This window comes from Hemicordylus capensis, chromosome 3 (genome assembly GCF_027244095.1).
Source record: "Hemicordylus capensis ecotype Gifberg chromosome 3, rHemCap1.1.pri, whole genome shotgun sequence".
In the NCBI taxonomy this organism is placed as follows: Eukaryota; Metazoa; Chordata; class Lepidosauria; order Squamata; family Cordylidae; genus Hemicordylus; species Hemicordylus capensis.
Window position 1 is genome coordinate 312,329,801 of NC_069659.1, and position 19,987 is coordinate 312,349,787.

Sequence of the window (19,987 nt, forward strand, 5' to 3'; positions counted from 1 at the left end):
CACCATCTCTAGCACTATGACAGAAAAGGGCAGTGTTATTCATCACATCTGTTTTCCTGTTGTAATTAATGCCTATTGATTTGCGGATCAAAAAGCAAAATTCTGACTATTACTTATAGACATGCATACATCTCAAGCTTTGTGAAGTGTCATTTAGCCATGGTAGATTTGTTTTAATTTGGAGATTATTGATATCATCAAAAATGTAGATACATTTAAAAAAATCTGCTGACACAGAATAACAAGAGGGTATGTGAGACAATAGTGGACATCAACACAAAACTGAATAGAAATTCAGCAAGATGGTGCTTATGATTTATTGGACCCCTTTGATAGCATTAGAGCAAAGAATTCAAAGCACCAACCTACCATTTAATTATGATTTATTCATTCCACTGAATACAAATGGTTTTGAATAGCAATTTTGCAGGAATGCAAATATAAACAGGAGAACACAGCATCTCCCTTCCAATATTATAGTGAAGTGATTCCAAAAGGCAGTGTACATAAAATTCACTGACAATTAAATCTACAATAGTTAATTATGTGCTGAGGTCAAATCAAGGTCATAGTGGGGGAAACCTTAACCTCTATACCCTCCCTCATACTATTTAAGATTGAAACTTCCAACCATATCACAACATGGCAATGAAACAGTTTTTGTTCCAGCTCTCATTTCTGTCCTTGTTAGGTTATATTCTCAGCTGATGATCCATCATATTTTCTTTTATATTTTTTAATCAGTTCACAGTTTACTCTAACCCTAGAGATGAAATTTTACATATCCCAGCACCTTATGATTGAGTTTTTCTTTTAGAATAACCTTACAAATGTACTTATGCCTAATTGTGGATATTATTAGAACCACCTATTATTATGTGGAAAGGGTAATGCCAGATGTTCAAGCTGGTTTCAGAAAAGGCCAAGGAACAAGAGACATCATTGCTGATGCACACCGGATAATTGAGAAAGCCAAAGAATACCAGAGAGAAGTCAAAATGTGCACTATAGACTACAGAAAAGCCTTTGATTGTGTTGACCGTGTCAAGTTATGGAATATCTTTAGGAAAATGGGCATCCCAGAACATCTCATTGTTCTCATGAGAAGCCTATACAAAGGACAGGAAGCCACAGTCCAGATGGAACATGGTGAAGAAGACTGGTTCCAAATCGGCAAAGGAGTAAGACAAGGCTGTCTACTTTCTCTGTATTTATTCAATGTTTATGCTGAACATATATTGAGGGAAGCTGGATTGGAAGAAGATGATTGATTTGATTGATTAAATGCTGTCAAGTCAGTGTCGACTCTTAGCAACCACATAGATAGATTCTCTCCAGGATGATCTGTCTTCAACTTGGCCTTTAAGGTCTCTCAGTGGTGCATTCATTGCTGCTGTAATCAAGTCCATGCACTTTTCTGCTTGTCGTCCTCTTCTTCTTTTTCCTTCAACTTTTCCCAGCATTATAGACTTCTCAAGGAAGCTGGATCTTCACATAATGTGTCCGAAGTATGATAGTTTGAGCCTTGTCATTTGTGCCTCAAATGAAAATTCTGGATTGATTTGTTCTATGATCCATTTGTTTGTTTTCCTGGCTGTCAATGGTATCCTCAAAAGTCTTTTCCAGCACCAAAGTTCAAAAGCGTCAATGCTTTTTCTATCTTGCTTCTTCAAAGTCCAGCTTTCACATCGAGTGTCACAGGGAAAACCATTGTCCAGACGATTCTAATCTTTGTAGGTGTAGACACATCACGGCATCTAAATATCCTTTCCAAGGCCTTCATTACAACCCTACCAAGTGCTAGTCTGCGGTGTATTTCTTGACTGCTGGATCCTTCCTTTACTGTTGATGATTGATCCTAAAAGGCAGAAACTATCCACCACTTAAGTGTCTTCCTTATCAATTCTGAGGCTGGCTGCTATACCCGTTGTCATTAGTTTAGTCTTCTTTACATTTAGTTGTAGTCCCATTTTTTCACTGTGCTCCTTGATTTTCATTACTAGAGCATTCTCAGCTATCAGAGTAGTGTCATCAGCATTGTGCAAGTTATTGATGTTTCTTCCTCCAACTTTAAAACCACACTCATCTTCTTCCAATCCAGCTTCTCTCAGTATATGTTCAGCATATAAATTGAATAAAGAAGGAGAAATTAATTTGCTACCATTAGCCTCTTTGAGTTGATGGATTGAATTCTGTTCTGCCTTTTTTCTTTATCTGTTTGCCAACAGTTTAGAACTTTTATTCCCATGTTCATAGAATCTTTGATTAGTGTAGTTCATGGCAGTAGCTATCTTCTGTCACTCAAAGGTCTCCAGTTCCTTTCCCTTCTGTAGTAACTTCTTATTGATCTTACTGGAGCCAGTTCCTTTATGCATTGTTTCCAAGTCTTTGATCTGTGTTTAAGAGTTCATTAATAGCTTTAATATTGTTCTTTTTCATTAAAATGGTCTCTTTAATACATTCTCCCATCAGGCAAGCTTTCATTGCATCCCAATTAAATGCTATGGGAGTATCCCGATTCTTGTTATGTCTATAATATTGCAACATGATATTAAAGCCCCTGCAAATCTCTGACCCTCAGAGATGCCTGCAGACTTACCATACAAGGACTCCATTCCTCCTTTCTCCCCTGGCACTCTCTACTTCTTCCTTCCCAGCAGCCCCCAGGAGCTTTCTGTCCCACCCACCTGGTTAATTTATTGATCATACTTAGTGTCTCCAGCAGCTTCCTGTCCCACCCACGTGGTTAATTGATTGGTCATACCTAGTGTTTCCAGGCTAACAATCAAGGTCAAGGGTTCACTTCCTGTTAACTCTATCAGAGCTGGCAGGTTACTCACTACACACTACATGTGCTGTTGTGGCACAGTCCTGTCCCACTACTATTTAAAATTGTGTGATTGCAGTTGCACAATGCTACATCCATTGGAAATAATGGATGTCACATCGCACAACTGAGTTTGTGCAACTGTAAGTAGTAGCAGAACAGGGTAGTTCTGCAACAGCATTGATAGGGTTTTAGACACCTACAGTGGCATGGGCAGCTCTGAACCACCCACATTACTCTGTACAGCCAATATCACAATCTATGATACTTAACAGGTTTCCCAACCCAACACATTTTCCAAATCATTGCAATAAAAATACAAATAAGTTACTTGAATCCAGCAAGAGAAATCTGAGCACATAGGCCACCTCCGCAGAGAACTCTATTATTCCTAGAGAGAGCTTATGAAATCAGACACTGGGATATATTCCATTAAAAGGCCTTCCATCTGCTGTTTTCACTACAAAAAGCATTTGTACTTGTAGTAAACAAAGTGGTTAGAAATATCTAAAACAAATGAGTTTTTGACCTTCAGGGCATTTTTCTTTTACCAAAGCATTTCCTGTGTTTACAGGGGGAGGAATACTTCTGAAACCACGATATAGTCAAAAACCTCTTTGGGAAATAAAATAGGAGAAGGAAAGTTTGTGGGTACATAGTTTCATTTCCTTAAATGGTTACAAAGCTGACTGGTATAACTATTTTGCTACAATGATGTACTGAGCAGCACCACCACAGAATACTTGGCCATGCCCACTAGATCTACTTGAACCAGACTGAAGAATACTTTCTCTGATTGTTTCTCCACTACAGAAAGGAGCCCAGCTAGTTTTGGATGTCACCAGGGCAGATATAACTTCTTTGTGTCTCAACAAGCAGCCTAAATTATCAGAATGGATAATTAATAGCTAGTGGAAATGGAACTCTACAAGAAACACAGGGCCTGATCCTGTCAAGCACAACCACATCACCCATGCACAGAGGATTCTCAGAAGGCTCAATAGAGTCCTGTTTGCTAATGTGAGCACATGGTCTGCTAAGTAAAAAGAGAATGCTAAAGGGCACAAAGGGGCATTGCACAAAGGGGCATTGCAATGTCTTCTTCCCATGTACCTATATAGCTTTCCCTCTCTGTACCATGCAAGTTACCAAGAGTGCTGAGGTTATGGGAGGAAATTATAGTTTTCCACTTCTTGGCAACACCCTTGTGTGTTGCCTGCATGCATGCATACCTGTATGTTTACATTGGTGGGAAGAACGGAGAACCAGGGTTGTACTGAGCATGTTGGGACTCCTTTACATATGGGCACTCTGACCAAACTTGACTGAAGCAGGCCCACTGAATTCTTTCCCTAAAAAAGATGGCCTCCACAGGAAGGACATTCCAAAGAACTGGCACCACCACTGAAAAGGCTCTGGTCCTAGCCAATGCCTGTCAAACCTCAGATAGGCTGGGCACCCAAAGCAGAACTTCATTCTATAACTGAAGTATACAGTATACAGGGAGGCACCTACGGAAGAAGGCATTTCTTTAGCTACCCAAGTCTAAGCTGTTTAGAGCTTTAAATGTAGGCATGTGCATAGATGCAACTGCCGGTGGGGCAGGGAGCAGTTCTCTTAAAAAGCAAATAAGGAGCACTGCTTTTCCAGCGGTAGCGCAATCTCTCCAAAAGGCTGCACGTGGCTGTGGCACTGGTCACTGCAGCCTCTGTGTGTTGCCAGTGTGCATGCTGGTCATGTGTGTGCTGACGCCGCATGGAGGCTTTTGGAAAGTAGGCACTGCCACCAGAAAAACGGTGGGGTGGCAGACAAGCTGGTAAGGAGCTCCTTACCTGCTTTTTAAGGAAACCTCTTTCCACTCCACTGAACTGGTTCAAATGCCCGCACCCAAGCCGGTTCAGCTCTTCCCATAGGAGGCACCAAACCAACTCGTGCATGTCCCTATTTAAATATGGGACAAAGCCTTGGGCTTAGCAATAAACTGACAACTAATGCAAACTAAACAAGCTTGAAGGAATAGTCTTCAATCAGGTTGTATTAAAAACCAGGTGGCTACATTTTGTACCTTCTGAAGCTTCTGAAAGGGCAGCCCCATGAACAGCACATTACAGTAATCTAATCTACAGATAGCCAGGGCATGGATAACGGCGACCAGGGTGCTTTCCAGACTGCAGGAGGTAGTGGTGTAAAATCCTGGCTCTTACCCTGCCATTGGATTTAGCACCACTTCCTCCCTGAGAGAGTGGGGGAGGGGGCGGGTGACTGACAGCTTTCCCTCACCTCCTTTCCCTCAGTGAATTTGTGCACAGCCAACTTTCTTGTAACTCACTTCCCTTGACTAAGAGGTTCACTGTTCACCACACCTCCCCTCTGCAGCCAGGCATGGGCAGGGAGGTGCCCCCTCACCTTGGCAGTCACTTCCTACAGCCACACCGCTGGGTGCTCCCAACCAAAACCTCTCACTCCCCGTTTTGTGCAGGACGCAGCACGGCAATTTGCGCAAGAGCACCAGGTTAAGGTAAAAAAAATAAATTGGCAAAAAATAGTCTGCCTCTGTGCAAGCCACATTTCTACAGTTGCAATCCTATGCACTAACTTGGGAGGAAGCCATAGAGCAGAATCATTGACTTCTGAGTAAACCCAGGAAGCCTGCAAACTGTTTTCAAATCAGCTACTTTTTTGTAACACACATACAATGCTAGGGGTGTGCACGGAACTGGCTGGTCCAGATTTGAGTCTGGACTGGACCCGAACCGGACCAGGCCAGTTTGGTCCGGCACCCCCTTGAACCTCCCCCCGGTTTGGTTCGATCTGGGGGGGTTCACAAACTTTTTAAAATTTTACTTACCCTCTTCGGGGGTGTTGTTGGAAGTGGTGGACAGTCCACGGAGGTTCCCCCTCCGCCCGCTGGCCTCCCTTCATGCCTATACTGGCCATTTGGGCCTTCCCCCTCTGGTGCGGTGGCCATTTTGGAAGCCGCCACACCTGCGCAATTGTATAGGCATGCCTTCAGTATGGGCATGAAAGGAGGCTAGCATGAAGAGGGGAAACTTCTGCAGATCCCCACACTGCCTAAGATTTATTTATTTATTTATTTATTTAAGTCCGTGAACCCCTCAAACAGTCAGGGGGTGTTCGGTCCAGGGTTGGACCAAACAGAGGATGGTTCCGTTTGACCCCAAATGGTCGAACCAAACTGGCTCAACATCGAACACGTTTGACGTCAAACCTGTTTGCACATCCCTAGACAATGCTTTAAACCTGAAATGTTAAGATAAGATCCCAGGACAGGCTGTGGGTGTGTGAATGGCACCTTGCTGTTCCCGTATGCAAGACAGATGCACACCAAGCCTATATGCTTTGAAGCAATTTTAAGTCACCATCTGGAAAGCATCCAGGTCAGCCTTTTCTCAGAAAGGACGCAGCTGGCATCCCAAATAAAGCTGGTGAAAGGCACTCATTGTTACCAGTTAGCCTCCAGCAGGGGCATAGCAAGGTTGTAGTGGGCCGAGAGAGAAGACTTTAAAATGGGCCCCACCCCCTCACTGAAGCTCAGCTCATGGAGTAAAGAAATCTTAAATGAGGCTGAATAGTGGTAACAAAAAGCATAGTAAAATATATACATATACATATCCATCTATCTCCTATGTGCCACAATAGAACATCATCCTAAATTATTTTTTAAAAGGGTTTGTAAATTGTGGACGATGCAAGTCATTTAATGGTACTAGAGAAAGACATGCTGTTCTGGTAGCTCCAGGTCTAAACACCCACATCAATTTTGGAGGATGAATACAACTGAAGGAAGCCCGAGTGGGTGTGTGGCTGGGGGAGTCAGTCATGTGACTTGCGGGGGGGGGCAAGGCAGTGGGCCCCCAGACAACTGTCTCCCCTTACCCTATTATAGTTACACCCCTGGCCTCCAGCAAGGAGTTCTGGATCAAGGACCATTCCCAAGTTGCAAACCTGCTTTTTCATGTAGAATGCAATGCTGTTCACAATAGATTGAAAATGGATTCCCAAATCAGACTATTCCCTCAACCAACTTCACCTCCATCTTTTGTGTTTTATGTTTACTTATCCAGTCCTTCACAGCTCCCAACAATATTCCCATTACCTCCTTAGTAGCTGTTGAGAAAGAGCTGGTGTTATCAGCAGATTGATTGCACCTCAGCCCCAAACTTCAGATTACTTCATTCAACTGATTCATGGAGACATTAAAAAGCATGCTGGATGTCAAGGAATAACTCCTTTCCTTTATATTTTGTAAATTATTTTTGTTGTATTGTTTGGTTCTACGTTCTCTCTGGGTTCTGTAAATCTCTGTAGGGGTTAAAAGGTTGCAGCCTCTGATTGACAACTAAGTATAACTGCCCTGAGCCATTTTTGGAAGGGCAGTATAGAAATAGCATAAATAAGTAAGTAAGTAAGTATGTAAGTCTGAGGGGGAAAGCTGTTTTGCTGCAGGGTTTTGGAGGTAATATGTCTAAGTGATCTGGTTGGTTGTCTCCAGGCAGAAGGTATCAGAATTCTGTCTCCAGGGAGACGGTTGCCTAAGAAAGGAATCACCCAGATTGGTCTATGCAATTTGGGGTGATGGGGTGGGGGAAAGATGATAATAAAAGGGGGGAGACTGACCAAAGGAGAAGGCAGAGAACAGCAGATGGTTGTTCGTTTAACTGTTGGAATTGTACTCTTGCTTACCTGAGCTTTCCCCCTGGTTGTTCCTGATCTGTTGTTATTGTTGTTGTTTGGGGGGAGGTTAAGTTTTGAAGTTTTCTTCTAAAAAATCTTTTCTGGTTTTTAAAAAATATTTTAACATTGTCTCTGTTGTTTTGTTTCCACCCCATGATTACTTGCCCTATTGATTTACCACACTACTGAGGTTTGTTTGTTTGTTTGTTTGTTTGTTTGTTTGTTTAGAAACAGAGGCTTCAGTGACAGGGAGTGGAAACAGTTAAAAAAAAAGAAAACTAAAAATCCTAAACTGGTGGCAGCTGAGGCCAAGCCCTCACATGGGGCAAGATGGAACCTTGCAGCATCCCACAGACCTAAGGACATAGGGTAGAGCAGAAGTATTCTAGCACTATCACCTACTTTCCAGAGAAGAATGGAGCCACCTATATATGGTACCTGCCTATGTCTGTCTTTTCAGGCCACTGAGAGATTCCGGAGAAACAGGATGGTTGCACACACCCTTTGATCTCCCAGCACAAGTTGTACACTAGGACAACCAAGATGACTTCAGACCCCAAATCAGCTCAAAAGCTGATCCTGAAAGCATCTAAGTAACCAGTATCGTCCAGGAAAACCTGGAACTGGGATGTCACCATGTGCCCAAACACATCATACCATTTCCCCTGTTGCTATTAGCCAATGCTGTAACTGAATAATGTCAAGTAAAGGTAAAGGTAAAGTGTGTCGTTGAGACTGTGTTGAATCCTGGAGCCCACATTGCCCTGTGGTTGGCTTTGGTAGAATACAGGAGGGGGTTACCATTGCCCCCTCCCACCTAGTATGAGATGATGCCTTTCAGCATCTTCCTATATCGCTGCTGCCTGATATAGTGTTTCCCATAGTCTGGGAAACATGCCAGTGGGGATTTGAACCAGCAACCTCTGGCTTGCTAGTCAAGTCATTTTCCCACTGCACCATTAGGTGGCTATATGATGTCAAGTACCCTAAGACAATTATTGGTGCAAATTACCCAGAGTAATACAATTTAAATACTTTTGAAATAGTTTCCACATGATGTTCAGATTAGTGGATCAGTCTTCTGTTCTGAAATGTAAAGAAATATACAGCACTATTATTTCACTGTCAAGCTAATTTGCAGAGCAGGTATGCTAAAACAGATGTATTAATGTAAACAAATCCCAGAGTAGTATGCTAGGACAGAGAACTTTGTTTCAGTTTTAATCTGGGCTATTACTTTTATTGCATCTTGAGCCGCTTAATTAATTAATTAATCTCTGTATGTAAATCGCTTTGGGAACTTTGGTTGAAAAGCAGTATATAAATATTTGTCGTAGTTGTAGTAGTAATGAGCTGGTTATTTCATGGAGACAAATTTTTATTCACAGAACAAAACTATCATTTGGCACCTCAATAAAGACTTGAGAGTGATGGCACTTCCATTGTACAATAGGATTCTTCAATCTATCAAAGGATTTCAAGGGGGAAAGTGGGAAAATACAGACTCAGTTAAATAGCCCCCCCAAAGGCTCTTTAGCAACCGTTAACAGAAGATTGAACATTTAAAATAATAATACAATGATTTTGAACAATTATTTTAACCCCTGCTAACTTGGCAAAGAGGCACCTTTTAATGTGGTGATTCTCTTTATTCAGCAGGAGGAGAGTAACTGGCCTTATCCACCCCCAGCACAGTACCTCTACAGTGACAGTTGCTGGTGTCTATCTTATGTTTCTTTTTAGATTGTGAGCAGGGAACAGGGATCCATCTTATTTATTTGATATTTCTCTTGTGTAAACCGCCCTGAGCCATTTTTGGAAGGGCAGTATAGAAATCAATCAATTAATTAATTAATTAAACAGATTGAGCAGATCATGCCAGGATAAACAGGTTTCACTGTCACCTGACTAATGCTGTGCTTTCCAATAAACAAAGTTGAACTAGTGCAAGAAGATTGTGTAGCTGCACTAAATCATGGGGATTTTTGAAAATGTGCTGTTGTACAAAAGTTCCCTACAAAACATATGAGGCTTGCCACAGCTTGCACACCTTGTTGCACAAGTGCAAACATGTTTGCAGTAGTACTACTAGTCTGAAACACTATTCTGATACACATGCTCTAGACTATACACATGCTCTACACTATTCTGATACACATGCTCTGGACTATTCACATGCTCTACACTATTCTGATACACATGCTCTAGACAGTCCCTTCAGGTCTTTCCCCCAATGCACATCTGCACATTGGTAAGATACATGAAGAAACAATTGTGATGCGACTGCATGAAGATTATACATGAAGACAAGTGCATATGAACTTGTGTGCCTTGATAAAATACTGCAAGAAACACAAACAATGATATTGTACACAAGGTTGTATCAAGATTATTTTTGTGTGGTGTTTTATCAAAGTTCAGGAGTGCATTTTCACATCAGTAAAACACCTCACAAAAATAAACTTGATCTAATAGTACGAATGATACTATTAGATCAAGAGCCCCTGGTGGCGCAGTGGTAAAACTGCCGCCCTGTAACCAGAAGGTTACAAGTTTGATCCTGACCAGGGGCTCAAGGTTGACTCAGCCTTCCATCCTTCCGAGGTCGGTAAAATGAGTACCCAGAATGTTGGGGGCAATATGCTAAATCATTGTAAACCGCTTAGAGAGCTCCGGCTATAGAGTGGTATATAAATGTAAGTGCTATTGCTATTGCTATGATACACATGATGATAGCTTTTTACACTGATTGCTCAATGCACTGGTTATGTAAAGCAAGGAGGAAAATACAAATGAACTAAAAAGTCTGTGGCAAACTGCACCACCTTGAGAATTAATTTTAGAAGTTCAAATTAAACTGGAATTCAGAAGGAGTGGAATACCGGACAAGACACACAACTGGAACAGCAAGGCAATAAAATGGGAATATTCTCCTGTCCCTGAGGTGGAGTAGTGATATTGCACAGCCCTACATTTTCTGGTAGAGATACACAGTAGGAGGAAACTATGTATATGATCTACAATTTATGTGCTACATTTTCTGTACAAATTTCGCCCCTTAGAGGAATATGGGAATCAAGAGCATGAGAAATGTATATACTGAAACAAAAGGAGGAAACATTTGCCAACACCACTTTAACCATATTAATTAACACACGCAACTCAATGGCTGCATTCACATGTAACATGGAATTGGAGTTGCAGGGACCAGAGGTTTCCCTACTATTATGTCCGAATGTGTACAACTCCAGTCCAATTTCTAAAGTGACCCGGGGTTCTGCTCTGCAAGCTCCAAATTGAACCCTGGGTTTGTAGTTTGTTTCAATGCTCATAACTAGGGTTCCAGTTGTGGAGTGTTTCATTCAAATGCAGCACTAGAGGCTGCATTTGCTCCAAATGGAGTTAAGGGAAGAAGCTCCTCCCTTTCTCCAGCTGTGATTGGCTTTGTGGGCTGTCCTTCAAGCAAAAAGGAAACCTGCAAAGCCAGTTCCCCCTCCTCTCTGCAGTCTTCCTGACTACAGAGAACTTGCTGTCCATTTTGTCCAAATGTGGACAGGAGAGCAGGGTGGGATGGGGAGCAGAACCACAGGTCTACTGGACCTGCAGTTCTGTGTTACATGCGAATGCGGCAAATTAGATTAGAATTGATTAAATACCAAAATATAAAGGAGACAGATGTAAAAATAGCATAACAAAAGGATAGATGCTATCTGTCACCTCTGAGTATGTCTTTCCTCTCTTCTTTTCTACTTCATCCCTAGTTCTTTTTCCAGTTTATTTCTGCAACTTTTACGTACATGGCCAGAAAGCTGCTCAGCCTGAAAAATCTATGCAGACAGACTCCATCTAATGCTTTAAGGAGCTCAACTTATTTCAATAGACTAAACAACCTTTGTGCCACACACATTCTGGGCATTTCAGGTTTATTACATTCTATGATTTAGTTTCCTGGGCCATCACTCTTCACAAAATGATGAATAATGTTATTCTGTAGTACCAGCAGCACTAGGAGTAAATTTATTTGATATAAAGATATGAAAGCCAAACAACATCACATATGGGAGCAGAGGCCATTTTTTAAAAATCTAGCAAAATTGAATTAATTTCAGAATCGTGTTTTTAAAGACTGCCTATGTCAGGTTTACAAAATTATATGCCATTGATTCTGTTCAAACTTCAGAAGCCAGCTACTTGAAATTGAATTGGAAACCAAGACTAGAAAGCCATAAATGTCAGGAACTTACAGGAAATTTTAAAAATGCATTATTTTCCAAACCTAGGGAAGTATCTATATAATACATAGTCAGACCTACTTCTTCAATGTAATTCTATTAAGAACATGATTTAAATTTCATCTGTAAATTTGGTTAAAACAATTATGGAAGGATTTGGTTTTAGTGAAGATTAAAATTTCTTTTCCTCTTTCCTTCTCTCTCTTTCTATAAACCCCAAATTTAATATGTAAGTCCAACAAACACATTGATAATTCTAGGCAAAAGGACTTGGCTCTTTTGCAACTTCAAAATATTCTCCACAGCTTAAAAACAAAGTTTAAACCATCATTGATTTTGATTTTTTCCCCTTTTTGCCCAAGTAAATATATTTTTAAAATACCTGTTTTTCACTTATTCATCATCACCCCATTAAATAATTGTGCATGTAATTTAACAGTATGCACAGCTCCACCTGCCTCCAATAGAACCAAGTGAAAGGGATTTGCCCCTACTGCTCTTAAGAAGGGCCAGCTGGAAGCCCCTGGATAAGAACATAAGAACATAAGAACAGCCCTGCTGGATCAGGCCAAAGGCCCATCTAGTCCGGCATCCCATTTCGCACAGTTGCCCACTAGATGCTACTGGAAGGCACAGGCAGGAGTTGAGGGCATGCCCTCTCTCCTGCTGTTACTCCCCCACAAATGGTACTCAGAGGCACTCCACCCCCGAGGCTGGAGGTAGCCTACAGCCCTCCGACTAGTAGCCGTCAATAGACCTCTCCTCCATGAAGTTATCCAAACCCCTCTTAAAGCCATCCAGGTTATTGGCTGTCACCACATCTCGTGGCAGAGAATTCCACAAGTTGATTATGCGTTGTGTGAAAAGGTACTTCCGTTTGCTGGTCCTAGATTTCCTGGCAATCAATTTCATGGGATGACCCCTGGTTCTAATGTTATGGGAGAGGGAGAAGAATTTCTCTCTATCCACTTTCTCCACACCATGCATGATTTTATAGACCTCTATCATGTCTCCCCGCAGTCGTCTTTTTTCTAAACTAAAAAGCCCCAGGTGTTGTAGTCTTGCCTCATAAAAAAGGTGCTCTAGACCCCTGATCATCTTGGTTGCCCTCTTCTGCAACTTTTCCAGTTCTACAATGTCCTTTTTTAGATGTGGTGACAAGAATTGTACGCAGTACTCCAGGTGTGGCCGCACCATAGTTTTGTATAAGGGCATGATAATATTAGTAGTTTTATTTTCAATTCCCTTCCTAATGATTCCTAGCATGGAATTGGCCTTTTTTACAGCTTCACACTGAGTCAACACTTTCAACGAGCTGTCCACCATGACCCCAAGATCCCTCTCCTGGTCAGTCACCGACAGCTCAGATCCCATCAGCACATACTTGAAGTTGGGGTTCTTCGTCCCAATGTGCATCACTTTACACTTGCTAACATTGAACCACATTTGCCATTTTGTCGCCCACTCACCCAGTTTGGAGAGATCCTTTTGGAGCTCTTCACAATCAGTTATGGATTTCACTACCTGAAAGAGTTTGGTATCATCTGCAAATCTGGCCACATCGCTGCTTACCCCTGCTTCTAGATCATTTATGAATAAATTAAAAAGCACCGGTCCCAGTACAGATCCCTGGGGGACCCCACTTCTTACTTCCCTCCATTGTGAAAACTCTCCATTTATACCTACCCTCTGTTTCCTGTCTTTCAACCAGTTAGCAATCCACACATGTACTTGTCCCCTTATCCCATGACCACTAAGTTTCCTCAGGAGCCTTTGATGAGGAACTTTGTCGAAAGCTTTTTGGAAGTCCAGGTAGAGTATGTCAACTGGATCAACTTGATCCAGACACTTGTTGACACTCTCAGAGAAGTCCAAAAGGTTGGTCAGGCAAGATTTACCTTAAGTTGATTGGGGATGCTAGGGTTACCTTGCAGAGAGACACCAACTGCTGACTGATGGCTTGGTGATGGTCAATGGCCCTCTGCCCCACTAAGTGACAAGCTTCTCTTTTAGACCCTCCATATACATTCCTGACATCCATGTGTGGGCTATGCAGGGAAGACAGAGAAAGGGAGAGTAATTTGCTGTGACTGTAAAAAGCAAGTCAAAATAAAAGGACACCCTGTTGCACCACAGAACTATCTGTGTGGGTTCTTCAATGCAAATACAGGGTCCTATGATGAGGAACTAAGCCACCTAATGGCACAGCAGAGAAGCAATCTGCCTAGAAAGTAGGAGGCTGTTGGTTCAAATCCCTGCTGGTGTGTTTCCCAGAATATGGGAAACTCCTATATCGTGCAGCAGCAATATAGGAAGGTGCTGAAAGGCATCATCTCATACTGTGAGGGAGAAGGCAATGGTAAACCACTCCTGTATTCTACCAAGAAAACCACATGGCACTGTGGTTGCCAGGAGTCAACACTGACTTGACAGCACAATCTTTTCTGATGATGAGGAACTACCCCTTTGGGTAGTTCCCCTATGAAACAATTACATGGCCTCCTTTGCAACTCCATCGTATAGACACCCACACTCAGTTCCGTTTCATTGCTATCAGCCAGAGGCCCATCCTTGACAGTACTGAAAAACTTCCCATGAGTGTAGCTACATCATCACTCCATTCTCACTTCCTTTCTCTGGCTTGTCTTTGTGGCAACGTATGTTAAAGCAGAGATGAAAGCAGCTGCATATCTTCTGCAGGGGCCCATGTTGCCAGTACTCTTTAACCGGTTTAACTGCCAGCTGCATAGTTGTGCAGTGAGAAATTAAGATATTAATCCATCTACTTTGCAGAAGAATGAGCAGAGCTTTTGCTCCAGACAAACATTTCAGCAGCCAGATGTTAACAGCCACCACATGGCTGTTCTTCTGCAACCGTCAGTGCAAAACCTAAGCAGTAATGCCTGCAAAATAACAGGCATCTTTTACAACAAGCTTTCCTGTAATAGTATCCCAGCCAATTCAACTGTGTTTTATAACAGAGGCTGCTGCTTATAGCACTAGTGTAAGCAACATGACAGGAGGCCTGCAGTTACTTCAAAAAGTGCACACTCACAAATCAGAAAGTTTACAGGAATTTAAACCGGTGCTGAACGTATTCTATTGCCTGGCTATAGTTGACATAATGACATTTTCAATTCAGGATGTGGACTTTAGTGCTAATACCATTTGTATTATAGCTATGAGATGTGAACTCCATTACACGCTGTGAAAACACTGGGCTGCTGCACACAGTCTGCTACAATTTTGTAAGCCAGTGACATGTGGGTAAATAGTTGGGAAACAAGAGCACATGCTCCCAGCAGGCGTGGCACCTGAAGCTGCCCAAACCCAGTTCCCGCCCAGACTCTATTGGCTTCTGAAGGTTTGAAGTTGGCTTGGAAAAATCGGTCAAATCTTGGTATTGTGGGGCAAGAAGTGGACTTTGTAGCTTCAGACATCCTGTCTGCTGGGAGCACGTGCTCTCACAGTCTGATTTTTTACTTACATATTACCAGTTTACAAACTTGGGGCAGAGCATGTGAAGCCACCCACTGGTAGGAGGCCATTGCTAATTAAAAGGCAATAAGGTCATTCACACGACCACAAGGAGATGGGCTGGGGGGAAGGAAGGAGCCTACCTGCCTGCTCCCAGAGGACCATTTGCCCAGAAGGGCTCCACCGCATGTCTACATGAGCAGTGCAGTGGTGAGTCCAGTGTTGATTGGTGGGGAGGAAGCAAGCCAGGGTCACCAGGCATTCCACAACGTACCACATGAGCAGCGCAGTGCATTGATGATGCTTGGCTGCTCCTTCCCCCTGCTCTATTGGGGGTCGTCAGATGGTTGTCAGAAGTACACAGCCCCAGATGACCAGAGAGTAAGGTAGGAGATGCAAGCTTGTCCTCCTAACTCACTTTATCGGGGCTACCCAAGAGAGGAGCAGCAGGATCAGAAGCGATCCTGGGGCCTCAGATGACCAACCCTACCCTGGCTAGCCCTGTCCTACCCAGGTACAGCTGGTCATGAAAATGGGCTCAATATCTTCGTTCTGTTCATCTATGCAATGTAGGGGCAGTTCATAATTCACTGGATACTGAGGGTGGAATATTTTGTACGTAAGCCAGTGCCTAAACTGATTTCCAAGAAAATCAGTTCTAATGAAGTATGAAGTGGCAAAACAATAACTCATGAAGATATTTGATTCTGCAAAGTAGTACCTAAACAGAGACTTGAATGGGGAAGAAAGCATATTCTTAATTAGTCATTTATCATTTTGCACCTCTTGCTTTCCCATATAATTTTCATTTTAGGTTAATGTCACTTTTAAAATGAGAATTGCTTAGGGCATTGAATATCCTGATAAATGCTTCATGTTGTGCTGGCAGCAGTTACAGTTCTGACTCAGAAGAAGTAGACCAAAACATACAAACATTTATACTGTGTTAAAATTTGAATAACTCTTTAAAGGTAAAAAGATAGAATAAAGCACACTTTTAGTAAACAATAAAAGAAATAATTTTATTTATCAAATTAGTTAGTTTCAGCTATCTGTCTGGCAGGATTTAAGTAGAGTAAACAAATTTTGCAAGTCAGGAAAATCAACACATTGTGGGGCTATTCACACAATCAGGCAGGTGGACGGATGGGAAGATAAGAGTTCAACCTTCCTTTCCACAGATGACCACTCTTGCCCCTGTGGCATGCAAGCCACGCACCCAGATGACCAGTGCTGACAGAAGCAGCACAGATGACTATCCACATTGCTCCCAGCAACATGGGTAAACAGAGGCCGGGACTCACTGACCCGGCCTCTGAGAAGTGAAGTGAAGACTTGCAGTGCTATTGAGAAGTTTTGGATACTCTTTCACTCAACTTGCAGGGAGCAGCTTTACTCTCATTAAGAACTTTGGAGTTTTGCCCATTCTTTTATGGTGAAATCTGTCAGACCAATGAGAATTTATAGAAGCCCAAAGTAGCATTGAGTCCTGCTCCTTGGCGTAGACAACAAAATCCTAATTGAAATTATTTGAAGAGAGAACTGAAGAAGTATCCAAAACTTTGCAACAGTGCTGAGAGTCTTCACTTGCACATTCTTATCTCCTGATACTGCATTATTAGTCATCTGTATATCCTCACATTTTGTTCTTTATATAATTACTTATTGTGTTCTATATTGTTCAGGAATTTGTTATACATACTTTTTGTTCAATATTTTGATATCGAAATATACTCTATTTATTAGGTACTTTGTTTTGTGTTATATATCTATAACTAGCTGTAAAACAAAACAAGTGACACCCTGAACAATGAGCTGCTGACTCAAGAGACCTCCTTGGGGTGGGGGAGGGAGAGAGAGAGAACAGTTTTTTGTAATACTCTAAGCAGAGGTGCACCTAGGTAATTTTGGAGCCTGTACCTAAAGGCCTTTGGAGCCCCCCGCCCTCTGCGGCAAGTTGCATCACCCCCCTCTACACACACACACACACACACACACACACACACACACCATGACACACACAATATTACTATTAACACATGTGTTCTTAAGGGCACAAATAGCAACTGAACTCAAAAGAATGTAAGAAACGTTTCAAAATGCAACTTAACATATTCCCATCCCACATATTGCTTTCCCCACTCCCTCCTCTGTGTCTAAATCACCCGGCACAACTCATAATCATGTTCAGCCACCCAGTGCAGTGTGGGCCAGCAGCAACCACACCACCCAGAACAGACTAAATTGGATTTGGGGGCCACCAGGGTGTGTGGAGGCTGTGGACCTCAGCCTCGAAGTCCAGGGGTAAGAGCACCACTGACTTGAAAAAGTATTGGAACAGCACAATTGAGGTGGTTCGGATATTCTCCTCCCCACATTAGTATATAGGGTGGAATGGAGTACTAGAAGGGGAATGGGACAGTCAGATGGTATCATTCAAACCGACTCATCAAAGCAATCTAAAGGACACCTATCGAGCCTCAGGTTTTTCAACTCAGACAAGACCTTTTATGGCAGGGATGGGGAAGGGGTTCATGTTACAAGTTTCTACCTGGCCCAGATAAATAATGCTTGAAAACTGATAGACAGATATCTATATGTGCTTAAAAACATAAATCTTTCATTGGCCTTTGTTGTCAAATATATTAAGCTTCAAACACCTTTCCATTTGTATGTGTTTAATGCGTTCTTTGGAAAGGTAATTAGCACTCTGTGTTGTTATTTTTGTTCTTTGGCGTTATGCCACTAAATTACAGTTATTTATTCCCAGATATAGTTTGTGTAAGACCAAAGAACCAGGCCTAATGAAGAATGTGAGCTTTAATAATATATCCTGCCATGCAGAGTCATTTCCAGAATTATGCTAACATAGGAGATGAAACTGCTGCTTGATGAATTATTTTTTTAAAAACTGCTTAAGCGTTGTGATTAAACAAACAAACCCATAGCTGGGATCCCAAGTGGTACACACAGCTGGGGGCTTTTCAGTCTCCTGCTTCATGGGAACATAGGAAGCTGCCATATACTGAGTCAGACCATAGGTCCATCTAGCTCAGTGTTGTCTACTAGGGATGTGCAAATTGATTCGGGTACAAATTGATTTGTACTCAAATCTAGCTGATCTGGGTGATTCGGAGACAAAACAAATAACCCCTGTGGTCCATTGACAAGATTCAGATCCAAATTGAATCATGCCCAATTAGATTCGAATCAATTTGAGATTCGGATCCCCCCTATTAATTTCCCCAGATTCCCAGCTTTCATTTTAAAAAAAGCTAAGCTCTAGCCCTTGTAGAAGTGGAGTTATGGAGCAAAATGTGTGGTCACTATTTTTCAAGTGTTTGGATTCTTTGTTGTATAATAACTTTCCCTCAATGAATTCCTATGAGGATTCATTACACATCTTCATTTCTTTTGTTCATTTTGACTGTCTTTTGGACAGTGGAACACGGGAAGCTGCCATATACTGAGTCAGACCATTGGTCTATCTAGCTCAGTATTGTCTTCACAGACTGGCAGTGGCTTCTCCAAGGTTGCAGGCAGGAATCTCTCTCAGCCCTATCTTGGAGAAGCCAGGGAGGGAACCTGAAACCTTCTGCTCTTCCCAGAGCGGCTCCATCCCCTGAGGAGAATATCTTACAGTGCTCACACTTCTAGTCTCCCATTCATATGCAACCAGGGTGGACCCTGCTTAGCTAAAGGGACAACAACAACAATAATAATAATAATAATAATAATAATAATAATAATTCAATTTCTATACCGCCCTTCCAAAAATGGCTCAGTCAACACAAGTCATGCTTTCTACCACAAGACCAGCTCTCTCTCTCTCTCTCTCCCTCTCTCTCTCTCTCTCTCTCTCTCCTGAAAAGTAATCTTGAAGATCAGGTGTAGCCTCTGGAGCACCATTCCAGAAGAATGAGTTAAAAAGTGGAAGGGAAAATCAGCAACCCCTCATGTATGAAAAAAAAAAGTGCTCAAAAAGGTGTGGAAGTGATTGTATACATGCATGAGCCTCTGGTATGTGTGTGTGTGTGTGTGTGTGTATTCTTTATTGGACAAAATTAACTTACAATATAAAATAAATTTTGTGGATGCACATTATCTTGAAGTACATCAGTCCAATACATTATAAATAAACCTTACAAGAAGCATTTTCCTGTTAGCTTCCTTGACTTACCCTTCCTTTATTCTAACAGAGCTTGCAAGCTGACAAATTGATTTTATAATATCAGTTACTTAGAGTAAATCCCCTTTACTTTAAATCTCCAGTGATATGTGATCATGATCTTTGTAGTGACAAATTATTAATTATTTCCTAATCAAAATAATCTCTCAAATGCTAAAAGAAAACAAAGAGTACAAAGGGTATCTTGTAGCTTTATTCAATCTCTGGATTTGATTCCAGAACTAAACAATCATTGAGCATTACCAAAAAATTTGAAAGTATGCATACTGTTGCTCACAACTCCAACATCTGTCATCAGTTAAATGATAAATGCATCTCAAATCCATAGAGGCCAATGTACCATTTATCCAACACTTTGCAAAAGTTTTCTTTAAGATCAACACAAATAATTGCTTTTGGAACTTTCTCCCCTATCTACTTCCACGTTTTCAACTAACATGCTCAAAATCCTCCCCCCCCCATTTACTTTGAAAGCTATTTGTCTGATCACCAAAATTAAGATGTACTTGGTATATATTGTCCAATATATCTTTATCTTTATCAGCAATTATTAAATCTATGTCCTTT